The sequence below is a fragment of the Dromaius novaehollandiae genome, unplaced genomic scaffold (assembly GCF_036370855.1).
Source record: "Dromaius novaehollandiae isolate bDroNov1 unplaced genomic scaffold, bDroNov1.hap1 HAP1_SCAFFOLD_57, whole genome shotgun sequence".
In the NCBI taxonomy this organism is placed as follows: Eukaryota; Metazoa; Chordata; class Aves; order Casuariiformes; family Dromaiidae; genus Dromaius; species Dromaius novaehollandiae.
The window spans coordinates 185841-196491 of record NW_026991319.1 but is presented as its reverse complement, the minus strand read 5'-3'; the positions used below and the strand labels follow the sequence as shown (position 1 = coordinate 196491).

Below are 10651 nucleotides of genomic sequence, written 5' to 3'. Positions count from 1 at the left end.
CATCTGTCAAGATCCAGCTGATGAGATTAATCTGGTGTGAGGTAGATAATAATAATAAAAAAAAAAGGAAGGCAAACTTTGCTACCCAACTCCTACTAACATTTTTTATAACTGTAATGTACTTTGCTTTTTTGTCAAGGTTATTGTTGTTGATGAACTTCTGCACTGGGTGGCTTCACCTGGTCCTAATTCACCAAAGACTGCTTTGTCTGGCAAGGCTGGGGTCACACTTTCTGAGTGAGTCAGTCAGAATGCAATAAGCCAAACAAAAATGGGCCAATGCACATTGATATGGTGCAATCAGCCACTCAGTACTCTTGAAAACAACATGTTTAAGAAATCATGGTTCCATGTTCAAAGGTTGTTGGAAATGCCTGGGGACCAACTTCAGGGTTTCTTTCAAAGAATGAAGTAACAACTTGAATCTCACCAACTCCAAGCAGACCCTCAAAGACGCAAAGCCATAAATCAATGTGCATGTTAAGGACAAGAATAGCAGAATAACCGCAAGCTGTGACCTGACTTTCTTGATGTGTGAACAACTCATGATCAGAGGACGTGCCTGTTGTTGGACTGATCTTGTCACATTAGGGAAGTCATGAGCTATTTCTATTTTGTATTCCGTGTATTTTTCATTGATGTTTAAGAACAAGAAAGTTCCTAATAACATTTCCCCAAGAAATTGCCTTTTTAAACTGAGACTATTATAAATTCTGTTTCGCCCAGCTTGGAAAGCTTGGATAGCTCACACCACCACCATCACTCCTAAACAAACTCCAGTTCATAATGGAACATACCCTGCAGAGACAGAACAGTATCAAAGGCAAAGAAGAAAAGAGTGTAGGACATGGCTGGCTTGGTACAAGGACAACAGATATTGGTATGATATTTCATTTTTCAAAGATATTCTAAGTGCAGCTCTTGAGCAGCAACAGGTGAGCTTGGAGAAGGAGGCACTGGGAGAACAGCCTGCCATCTTGCCTATGCAATTATCCGATGGTGCTCCACTCCAAACATCCTCCAGACGCTCCCTGCAGAGCTCCTGTCCTGCTTTGCATGTCTCCTCCATAAGCCCCCTGGGATCTGCTGCCATTCCCTCTTCCTGCTTCTGTGCTTGTAGTGCTTGTAGTCTGAACAACTGGACAGGCTGAGGTGAAAGACTCAGGAGCTTCTGACTTGTTTGTATGAGCCAAGATGACATAAAACCTGCAAGGAAACATTCTGGATTCTTGTTTTAAACAGCTAAACCTGCCCCCCATTTGGGCAAAACAGGGGGAAAAAAAAGGAAAGAAAAAGGGGAGGAAAAGAGGAAAGAAAAGAGGAACAATGAAGGAAGGAAAAAGAAACAAGGAAAGAAAAAGGAAAGAAGAGGGGAAGAAAAAGGGAAGGAAAAGCAAACAGGGAAGGAAAATGGAAGAAAAAACAGGGAAGGAAAAGGGGAAGGGAAAAACAGGGAAGGAGAAGGGGAAGGAAGAGAGGAAAAATCAAGGAAGGGGAAGGAAAAGGGGAAAGGAAAAAGTAAAACTAGGGTGTGGACTCGAAAGACAGACACACCCAAATAAATGGTATATGTATCTTCCCACCTTCCCCTTCAAAGATGGGCTCATCTCACGACATGCACTGCCAAATGGTAGGTCACAGAGCAAAAGATAATAAGGTAGATTGTATTTATGGGATGCAGATTGTATTCTGGAAAGACATGATTCTGAGAAGGTTTTAGGATTGATAGTAGATAATCCACAATGCACGACCTTCCAAAAAATTGATGAGAAAAAGAAACTGTCCTTTAATAACTGATAACAAGGAGGACAGGAAACAGTACCTTTCCTGCCTGTGACATGAGTTAGACCACTCCTCAATGTTTGAATACTAAATTCAATTTCAGTGTCTACATTATAGAAAAGTTAGATAAAGGACATAGCAACATGGGTAAAAAAAAATATTACCTTCTTTTAAGAAACAAATGTTTTCAGCATTTGAAAACTATTCCTCTAATATCTTCCCAATATTCTTATTAAATGTTGACAATGATCACAAAAATGTCAAAATTCTTACATGATATCTACTATGTACTTAGTGGTATCGTAAAGGCAATTTTTTATCTCTTATATGAATGTATTTCTCCTGACTTCAGTGGAATTGCAGAATTAAGAAAATTTGGCTCACTAACATCACAAGATATCTCTGAGAAAAAGTAAAAAGATATGAAAATCCCCATGCCCAGGAGCCGATGCCAAAACCAAGCCCGAGATCATTCTAACAGACTGACAGAGCAGACGGCTGAATTCACTGACCAGAAATATTGCCTAGGCTGGTTTACTTCACTACAACAGATGTAGTCAATGAGGCAAAAAAAATTACATGCTGTGAGAATCTGCACAGTATTTAAGCAGTTTGGTTGACAGTTATTTGTGTTTATTGTTGCCATTATTTTTCTTTACTACAGTGTTATTTTACTTTCTGTTTGTCAATCCATATGCCTTTATAACATATAATCCCATGTGCAACTCCTGATGGAGGGGATTTTCAAAATAAACCAAGTTTGGTTTGTACATGTCCTACTAAAATTGTACATTGATCTTACTACAATAATAAAGATAAGGGTTGATGAGTATTTTTTCCCTCTCTGCAAAAATTCTTCACAAAGTAAAATTTATGATAAAATTCTCTTAGATAAAAAAGCTAGGAAATTTGGATTTTTAGCCTTTCCCCAACACAGAATATTTTTTCTGCTTTTCTCTTTTTTGTTCTGCTCTTTTAAAAAAAACTTTAAAACCTTTAAAAACTCTTTAAAACCATAACGTTTTAATAACCATAGAGATTTTAATTTCATTTACAGTGTTTTTTTCCCCTTAAAAAGCATATCAGATATCAAACTATAAGAAGTTACTGGAATTTAAATATTTGCTTACATTTACGAAATACATCTTCCTAAAGGCCCTCAATAAACGCTTTATAAAAAGACAGACTCCTTGTAAAGGCAGATTCAATAAACTTCAAAGCATTAAAACTGAAGAGAAGAGGGCAAATTAATAAAGACATGAATTTTCTAATGCATATATTTATGTTCCCACTTGAATTCAGCAAGTGCAATCACAAAAATATACTGGTATGTAGTTTAAAAAGGGACATGTGAACAGACAGGTCAATAATCATGCATTCTTATACGAAATCACATGATACAGAAAACATCAGCTGAGAATTTATAAATCAAATTTGGAAAAAAGCCAGGCCTGTCTAATACTGTTCTTCCTTTCATCTTCTCCTGTCCTCTTCACCTTTTACTTCATCTGGAAGCAAAAAAAAAAAAAAAAAAAAAAAAAAAAAAAGATACCAGTCTATCTTTTGAACTCTTAGTGCAAGATCTTTTTTCCCCTTGCATGTCCACCTATCATTAGCAAAACATCGCTCCTCTTAGAAAATGAGTTTATTCAAAACTAAAAAGCAAATATACTTCTATTTTTCCTTGTTTGGTTCTTTTTTTTTCTTTTTTTTTTTTAACTTGGAAATATTAAGAGGCATTTTTTCTCTCCACAGTTACAATCTAACTGAAATAGACTTTGGCATCACACGCTTGCTGGGAAAAGATCAAAGCAAATACTGAGTCTAGGGCTATGCCTTAATTAAACAGAAATTCTCCCAGACTTTCACTTTCCCCATTACATGCAAAAACCTCTCCCCTTGCCAACAGAAGTCCCAAGTGTTATTCCAAGCCAGCAGCCTACAAGCAAGTGCCATTCCCTGCAAAAACATCGCATAGAAAATCTCCTCATCCATTACTGGTGTTTGACTTCAGTGAAAGAAATGAAACAAACCTAGTCACACAGATTCAATCTTCTCACACTGCTTAGTTGCTTTTCCAGTTCTCCCACAGGATTGCTCCTACTAAACCCTAGATATTCCTCTTTTGCTTATATCTATGTTTGATCATTTGCATTCCATAATAAATCACCAAAACCTTAATATTTGCCCAGAAAGATCTACGATTCCTTAAAAAATGCAAACCAAACCTTTGGCCAACTCTGTACCAGTGAACTAAACTATTCCAAGGCGCTTTTCCCAACCTGGAAGGCCAAAGGGCATGGTCTGGCTACATCCGTTCCACTAAAACCTCTTGGTCTCCAAAGTACCTAGTATGGTCTTTGGTCAATGCTAACTCTTAAACTGGGAATTGTTTGGATGAATAGGCTAGATAAAACACTAACAGGATATAGACAATCTACACAGACGTAGATCTTCAGTCTAAGCCCCAGTACTGTTTAATAGTATAGTTAATCTAGATGTAGACTATTGTTATACTTTCATATTAATAAGCAGTTGTGCAAATACATTATTAAATCATATCAGTAAAATATACATCAGCAAGTAGCTCATTTTTCCATATATACCTATGCATAAATGCATATAATCCTCCAAACTGCAAAGAAAAATAAAAAACAGGTTAACATCTTCAAGACTTCTAGATTAAGATTCAAAACTTAAGACTTTTATAATAAAACTCACTTTCAGAATACTCTGAATCTATTACCTTTTGGGCAAAAATATCTTCAGTAATGACCAGGACGATGGGACAGAGTGCACCATCAGCAAGTTTGAAGATAATACAAAACTCCAAGGAGTGGCTGATACAGCAGGTGGGCGCGCTGACATTCAGAGGGACCTCAGCAGCCTTGAGAAACGGGCAGACAGGAACCTCACGAAGTTCAACAAAGGGAAATGCCAAGTCAGGCACCAGTACAGGCTGCAGGCTGACCAGCTGGGAAGCAGCTTTGCAGGGAGACCTGGGGGCCTTGGTGGGCAACAAGTTGAACATAAGCCACCAGTGTGCCCTCACAGCAAAGAAGGCCAACAGCATCCTGGGCTGCATTAGAAAGCGTGTCACCGGCAGGTCGAGGCAGGTGATCCTTCCCCTCCACTCAGCACTGATGAGGTCACATCCGGAGAGCTGTGCCCAGGGCTGGCCTCTCCAGTAGAAGAGAAAGATGGACACATGGAGCAAGTCCACAGAGATGAAGAAGTGACTGGAGCGTCTGACATACAAGGAGAGGCTGAGAGACCTGGGACTGTTCAGCCTGGAGAAAAGGAGGCTCAGGGGGATCTTATCAATGTGTATAAATATCAGTTGGGAGGGAGTAAAGAAGATGGAGCCAGCTCCTTCTCAGTGGCATCCAGTGACATGCCAAGAGACAATCAACACAAATTGAAACACAATAAATTCCATCTAAACCTAAAAATCTACTGATCAAGCACAGGAACAGGTTGCCCAGAGAGGTGGTAGAGTCTCTATTTTTGGAGATCCTCAAAACCTGACTTGACACAGTTTTGAGCAACCTGCTCTAGTTGACTCTGCTTTGAGCAGGGGGCTGGACAAGGCAATTTTCAGATGTCCCTTCCAAACTCACTATTCTGTGAAAAATTTCTTAAGTTTGGTATCCATCTAGAGGAAAGCTGTTTAGAAAACATGCAGTGTGTCAGAAAAGTTTACCTCTATTTCCAAGATAGTTTAAGTTGTTTTCTTCTTTTCATAAAAGAATGTGTATGAGTACCAAAACATTACGATAAACATTGAAATCTTTAAAAAAAATGACTGCCAGAAATTTGTCTCCTCAGAGAAATGATCTAGAGTTTTTTAAAGCAGATTACAACATCTGCTTTTGCAGAAGCACGCATTTTGAAAGTATGTTTGAGTTATGTGAAGATTTTATGAAGGCATACAGATATGTTCATCTGACTTTGGAATGAGCATGGTCATTGCCTCAGCTTCTTCAGAGTTCTTAAAACACAAATCAGGTGATGCCAGGTATCAGCATACACTGGATAAGCTACTTTTGACAGTATTGGGAAGTGCAAAAAATTGAGATAATCCATATAATCCACTACCTACTAAAAATGCTCCCACAGAGATCAATTTTTGGATAGAGCTTTATAACCTTTACAAGAACTCTTTACAATTAATTTTTGAATTCTATATATTTTCATTATCTTTTAAAACTCAACTAAATTCTAAGATATAAGGCCCAAACTGATTTGGTCAGGGGCAATGGAGGAAAGAATTTGCTGTGCAGAATTACAAGCAATGATATTAACTTGAAAGAACAGAGTCTGACATGCAAACCCTAAGTCCACAGAGCTTGTAGTAAGAAAGAATCATTTTACCAGTAACCCAACATTAATGTGGTACAACCTGACAGTAAGCAAGAAACTACAGTGTCATTTTTATTTATATTCTTTGCTTACCAAGTGTAACTCTAACAAGAGTTAAAAAAATACTTAGTTCCATATAACAGGAGTTTAGAAATACTTACTTCCATATTATAAAACCTATTAGATCATGTTCATTACTTGAGATACTTTTGATAAAGTGGCAGTAATGAGTTTTTGGGGCACTTTCTTTGAAAGGACCAAATATAGATTAACATTACTTTCATGCATGTTCCTCAATCTATTGTCTGTCAAATCTCAAAGAACAAGTGAAACCCTAGATGGCTGGCTTCATAATTTTACTAAAGAGACATCCAACAGAATATGTTTCTATCATTCTGTATGCCCCTAACTAGCTCTGGTTTTAAGGGATACACTCCTAGTTACTGATAGAACTACCTCTTGACAAGCTAGTTTGATGCTTTCCATTGTAAGTCTGTCTCATTTTCTTAAAATTTGCAAATTATAATGATTTGAACTGAAATTTCCATGCTGGTCAGGTTTATTTACCCTGGTCTGACATATAATTTTTAAATGACCAATCATTTCTCAAGTATCTTTAAGGAAATGGCATTTGCTTTTCATTATTTTTGAACAATAAAAATGTAGCAACCAATTCATTAACAAAAATCTTAGTTTTCTGTGTTTTGAAGGATGGGCTTGAAATTTGAAAGGGGTACTTGTTCTGTGTTCAGAACTGGAAGTATGCTTTTTGTATTGCTGTGAAAATGCACCCACCTACACCAGATCTTAAGTCTGAAAATCCATGTACACATTTGTTTAAATTATCGATTTCATACAAATAAAGTTCCATCTCTAAGGAAATATTCATATTTCAAAGTATTTTGTTTCCTAAAAATGCATTAAAATTAAAATACCTAATAATAGTATATTTCTGTAGGTAATAAATGCCCACTTTTATCTTGACCCATTTGGACTAAACATCTTAGAAATCTGATATTCAGGAGCAGGGCCACTGTGACTATTTTAGTATAATTCATGTACAAAAAATCTGGTCTCTCAAAACAAACCCCTAAACTTTGAAAATGAGAAGGCTGCTTTCTAGTGAAAAAAGTGAACTAGCTTCAATACTAATTAGTTCTTAGCTTCAATACTAATACTGATCAGTTAGCACCAATGTGAATTTAGCTTTTAGTATGGCCCAAGTCCTGGGACTTTTGAATCTTGCTGGAAAGTAAATTCTACTCTTACCAATTAAAAATGAAAAATTAGAAAAAAGATCTTATTGCAGGCCATTGTTGTCTTGTGATTTAAACTCTATTTTAAAACTAAGCAGAATTCAATGTTTGGAGCACATTTAATTTGCTTTTCATTTATGTAGTGGTACTGTTGTAGCCTTTCCAATGTTTTTTTGGTGCCTCTTGAGGAAATACGCATTTCTATACGTGCCTTCTCTGGCAAGGAGGAAAGAACATATAAAAGTGTACTGCCTTCTCTGGTTATGCTTGATGCATCCTGGAGAGTAAAAAAAGTACTTTCAGTGTTTTAGTTATCATTTTGTGATTGGATACTGAGACTTGTTACCAGCATTAGAAACACAGATATGCAGAGGCCATTTAATAGAGTTGGTTGAAGGTCATGTAAGAGATGCACCAAGGCTACAGGCATTCAGTGAAATACATTACATTTTATGCTCAAGGAAAGAACTTCATCCTTCGCAAATTGTGTGGTTTTAACAGATAACAAATTACTTAAACACTTTATTCTCATTTTGAAAACTTGCTGTATTAAGAGCAGCCTTTAAAAATGATTTTCTTGAACAGTATTTTCACATGGGAATATGATCCATTTAGCAGCTGCGCATGCGTGATTACTGACTTAGTAATTGATCACTCATGCATGTTTATAAACTTACAGTTTATGTTTACTTTCATAAATGTGTTAGCTGACTTTTTTGAATAGTTTTTAAAAAGTATGTGGAGTTAGATATGTTCATGACTTTGTTTTGTACTTTTCTTTGAAGATCAAAAAAAACATGTAGCTGCTTTAAAAATGGAAAGAGTGTGGGTATTTAAATGATCCAGAACTGTAATCTCTTTTGAGGCAGATGACTTTCCATTCCTTGCATTCCAACTTCTCAGTGAATTAATAAGATTTTTGGACATTTGCTATGTGTAGAACCAGGATTCTGTTGAATCTTGTCTCTAGTTAAAATGAAAACTCATTAAAAAAATCATTGGTCCTTTAACTGAATGATTAAAAACAAAACAAAACTGCACAGCAAACAGTACTGGTATTCAGCAGAGACAGTGTGGGGGATTTTTCTTCAGTTCTAGGTGCTTTGGGATTTAGAGGAATGCGTAGGTGTCCATCTTGACTTGAGATTTGTCATTCGTCTTGTCTACCATTGGCTGTGAATTATATATTTCTTAACTTTCCCCACGTAAGTGGTTGAAGGCAAAAAAGCTGTTCTTCCATTACTTTATCATTTTCTTTCTGAGAAATAATGGAGATGTGCATGTCCTGTAACTGATTTTTTTCCCCCCCCAGAGGTCTCTTCTATTGTCAGTCTTCTCCAGTAAAAATATGGAATGAATTAGTACCATTAATTAGGAAATGTGATGTCTCTGCTTGTTTGACGCTTGTTTTATCTCCATCTTTTCACATTTGATGTGGTTAGTTTGTTCATAGTCCAATAGATATATGCAAAAAGTGAATGAATCCAGAAGGCAGAGGTGGCACAAATAACGTAAGAAAGGACCTTTGATTGTGGAAGTATTCTTTTTTTAAACATAAACACAAAGAGTGTTTCTGATCTGTAATTCCTAACTCAAGCTGCTATTGGAGATTCAATTTGGAGATAGTTGCTAAGAGTGCTTTAGTTTTTATGTATTGTCTTGGGCTTGCCTGGAGGTCTGTTACACCTTTTTTAACTGTGATAGCAACTGTATAATGACCAAGTAATTATTACCCAATCTGTGTAAGCTTTAGCTTACTTTCGTAGGATTGTGTAGTAAGAAGCCAATTTTTATCAAATTTTGTTATGTTTCTGTGATTAATAGCACCGTAAGAACAAGTTGTTATTCTGTGTAAAATGAACTATGACCCTGGAAGAAAGAAGTAGCACGGAGGAGCACAGGCGAGGAATGACAATAGGGGAATTAAAAGGGTGAGCACACAGGATGATACCGCAGACCCCAGGGCTATAAACAATTCACCAGTGTTCAATTATTGATCATTAAAGGAATGCACCCTTTGGAAGAAAGTAAAATCAGTTTTAGGATCACAAAGGGAAAAAAGAACAAGCATTCAACATATATAAACCATAGTAAAACCTACTGTGTAGAACAGATTTAAATGGTGTGTGGAACTGCAGATCAAAGGAAAAAAGTTTTAAAGCATTATTAGAAAATGGATAAAAATAACGCTAAGTGCATCCTAAAGTGAGGAGGAAAAAAGTTCCGCTATCAGCATCATGCAGGAACTCAAGAGTCTGAAAACTTGCTGTAACTCTCCACCACCACCCAGACTAAAGTCATTGGCTTTGAACTCAGAGAAGCAGTGCAAGGACAGGTCTAACACTGCAGCAAGAAAGGATAGGCTACTAGGAAGTGTGTGAATAAGGATTTTAACTTTTTTATTATGAAACTTCTTCTGTAATGATATTGTTTATTTTCTGTCTTTTTCTGTAATAATTTCATCTGGGCTTTTTTTTAATTAGCTAAGATATTAATTTGGATAACAAATTCTTGGCTTCGCATACATAATATGTTTCTTTGGTCCATATAAACTGCTCAGATTTCAGTGCAACAAACTGGTGTAGAATGGAGGCAATTTAGGCTGTAATTTGGAAGTGACACAATTTACCACGTTGCTCTGCATGTCCCACAGAATTCACCTAATCTAATGAATTTGGTGATGCTCGGATCAGCTGCTCTTGAGAACTGATTACATGGAATCTGAGGATTCTGGTTTCTCACCTGCATATCATATACTATATCATATACTATTTCATTTATTAGAATTGATTGTTCTGAAGGGGAAGAGGGAAGGTTTTCTTTGCCTGTGGAGAAAGAGAAAGTAGGAAACATGGTTATACGATGAGATACTTGAGTGGAATGGGCTCAGTCTGGGCTTGCTTTCTGCTGGACTGCGTAGGTACAGGCCCAGCCATAAAACCTGGAGAAACTGAGCATGAGAGCATAGTCTCTCATTCTGTTTTCTTTGACAACAAGGCCAAAGTTAGGCGTTCTTGCTGACCAGGTCTTTTCATGAATCAAATTTATAGCCTGGCCCCATAAAGATTTGTATTGATATAACTGAAGAGAATGCAAATCAGGGAATGGGAGAATTGGTTTGGATTATTAAATTTCCTTTGCCACCAGACAAATTACAGCTAAATCTTGAAGTCCTGTTTGCCTAGGAATATCTGAAAGAAAATTGCTTAGAAAAGATGAGCTTTTAAAAGGAAGTATGTTCTTAGTTTTTC

General features: G+C 36.7%; 1 pseudogene; it reads left to right on the top strand.

Annotated features, from left to right (window-relative positions):
• Positions 1-4565: 4565 nt before the first annotated feature.
• Positions 4566-10651, top strand: part of LOC135325790 (gamma-2-syntrophin-like) — a 170129-nt pseudogene continuing 164043 nt past the window's right edge.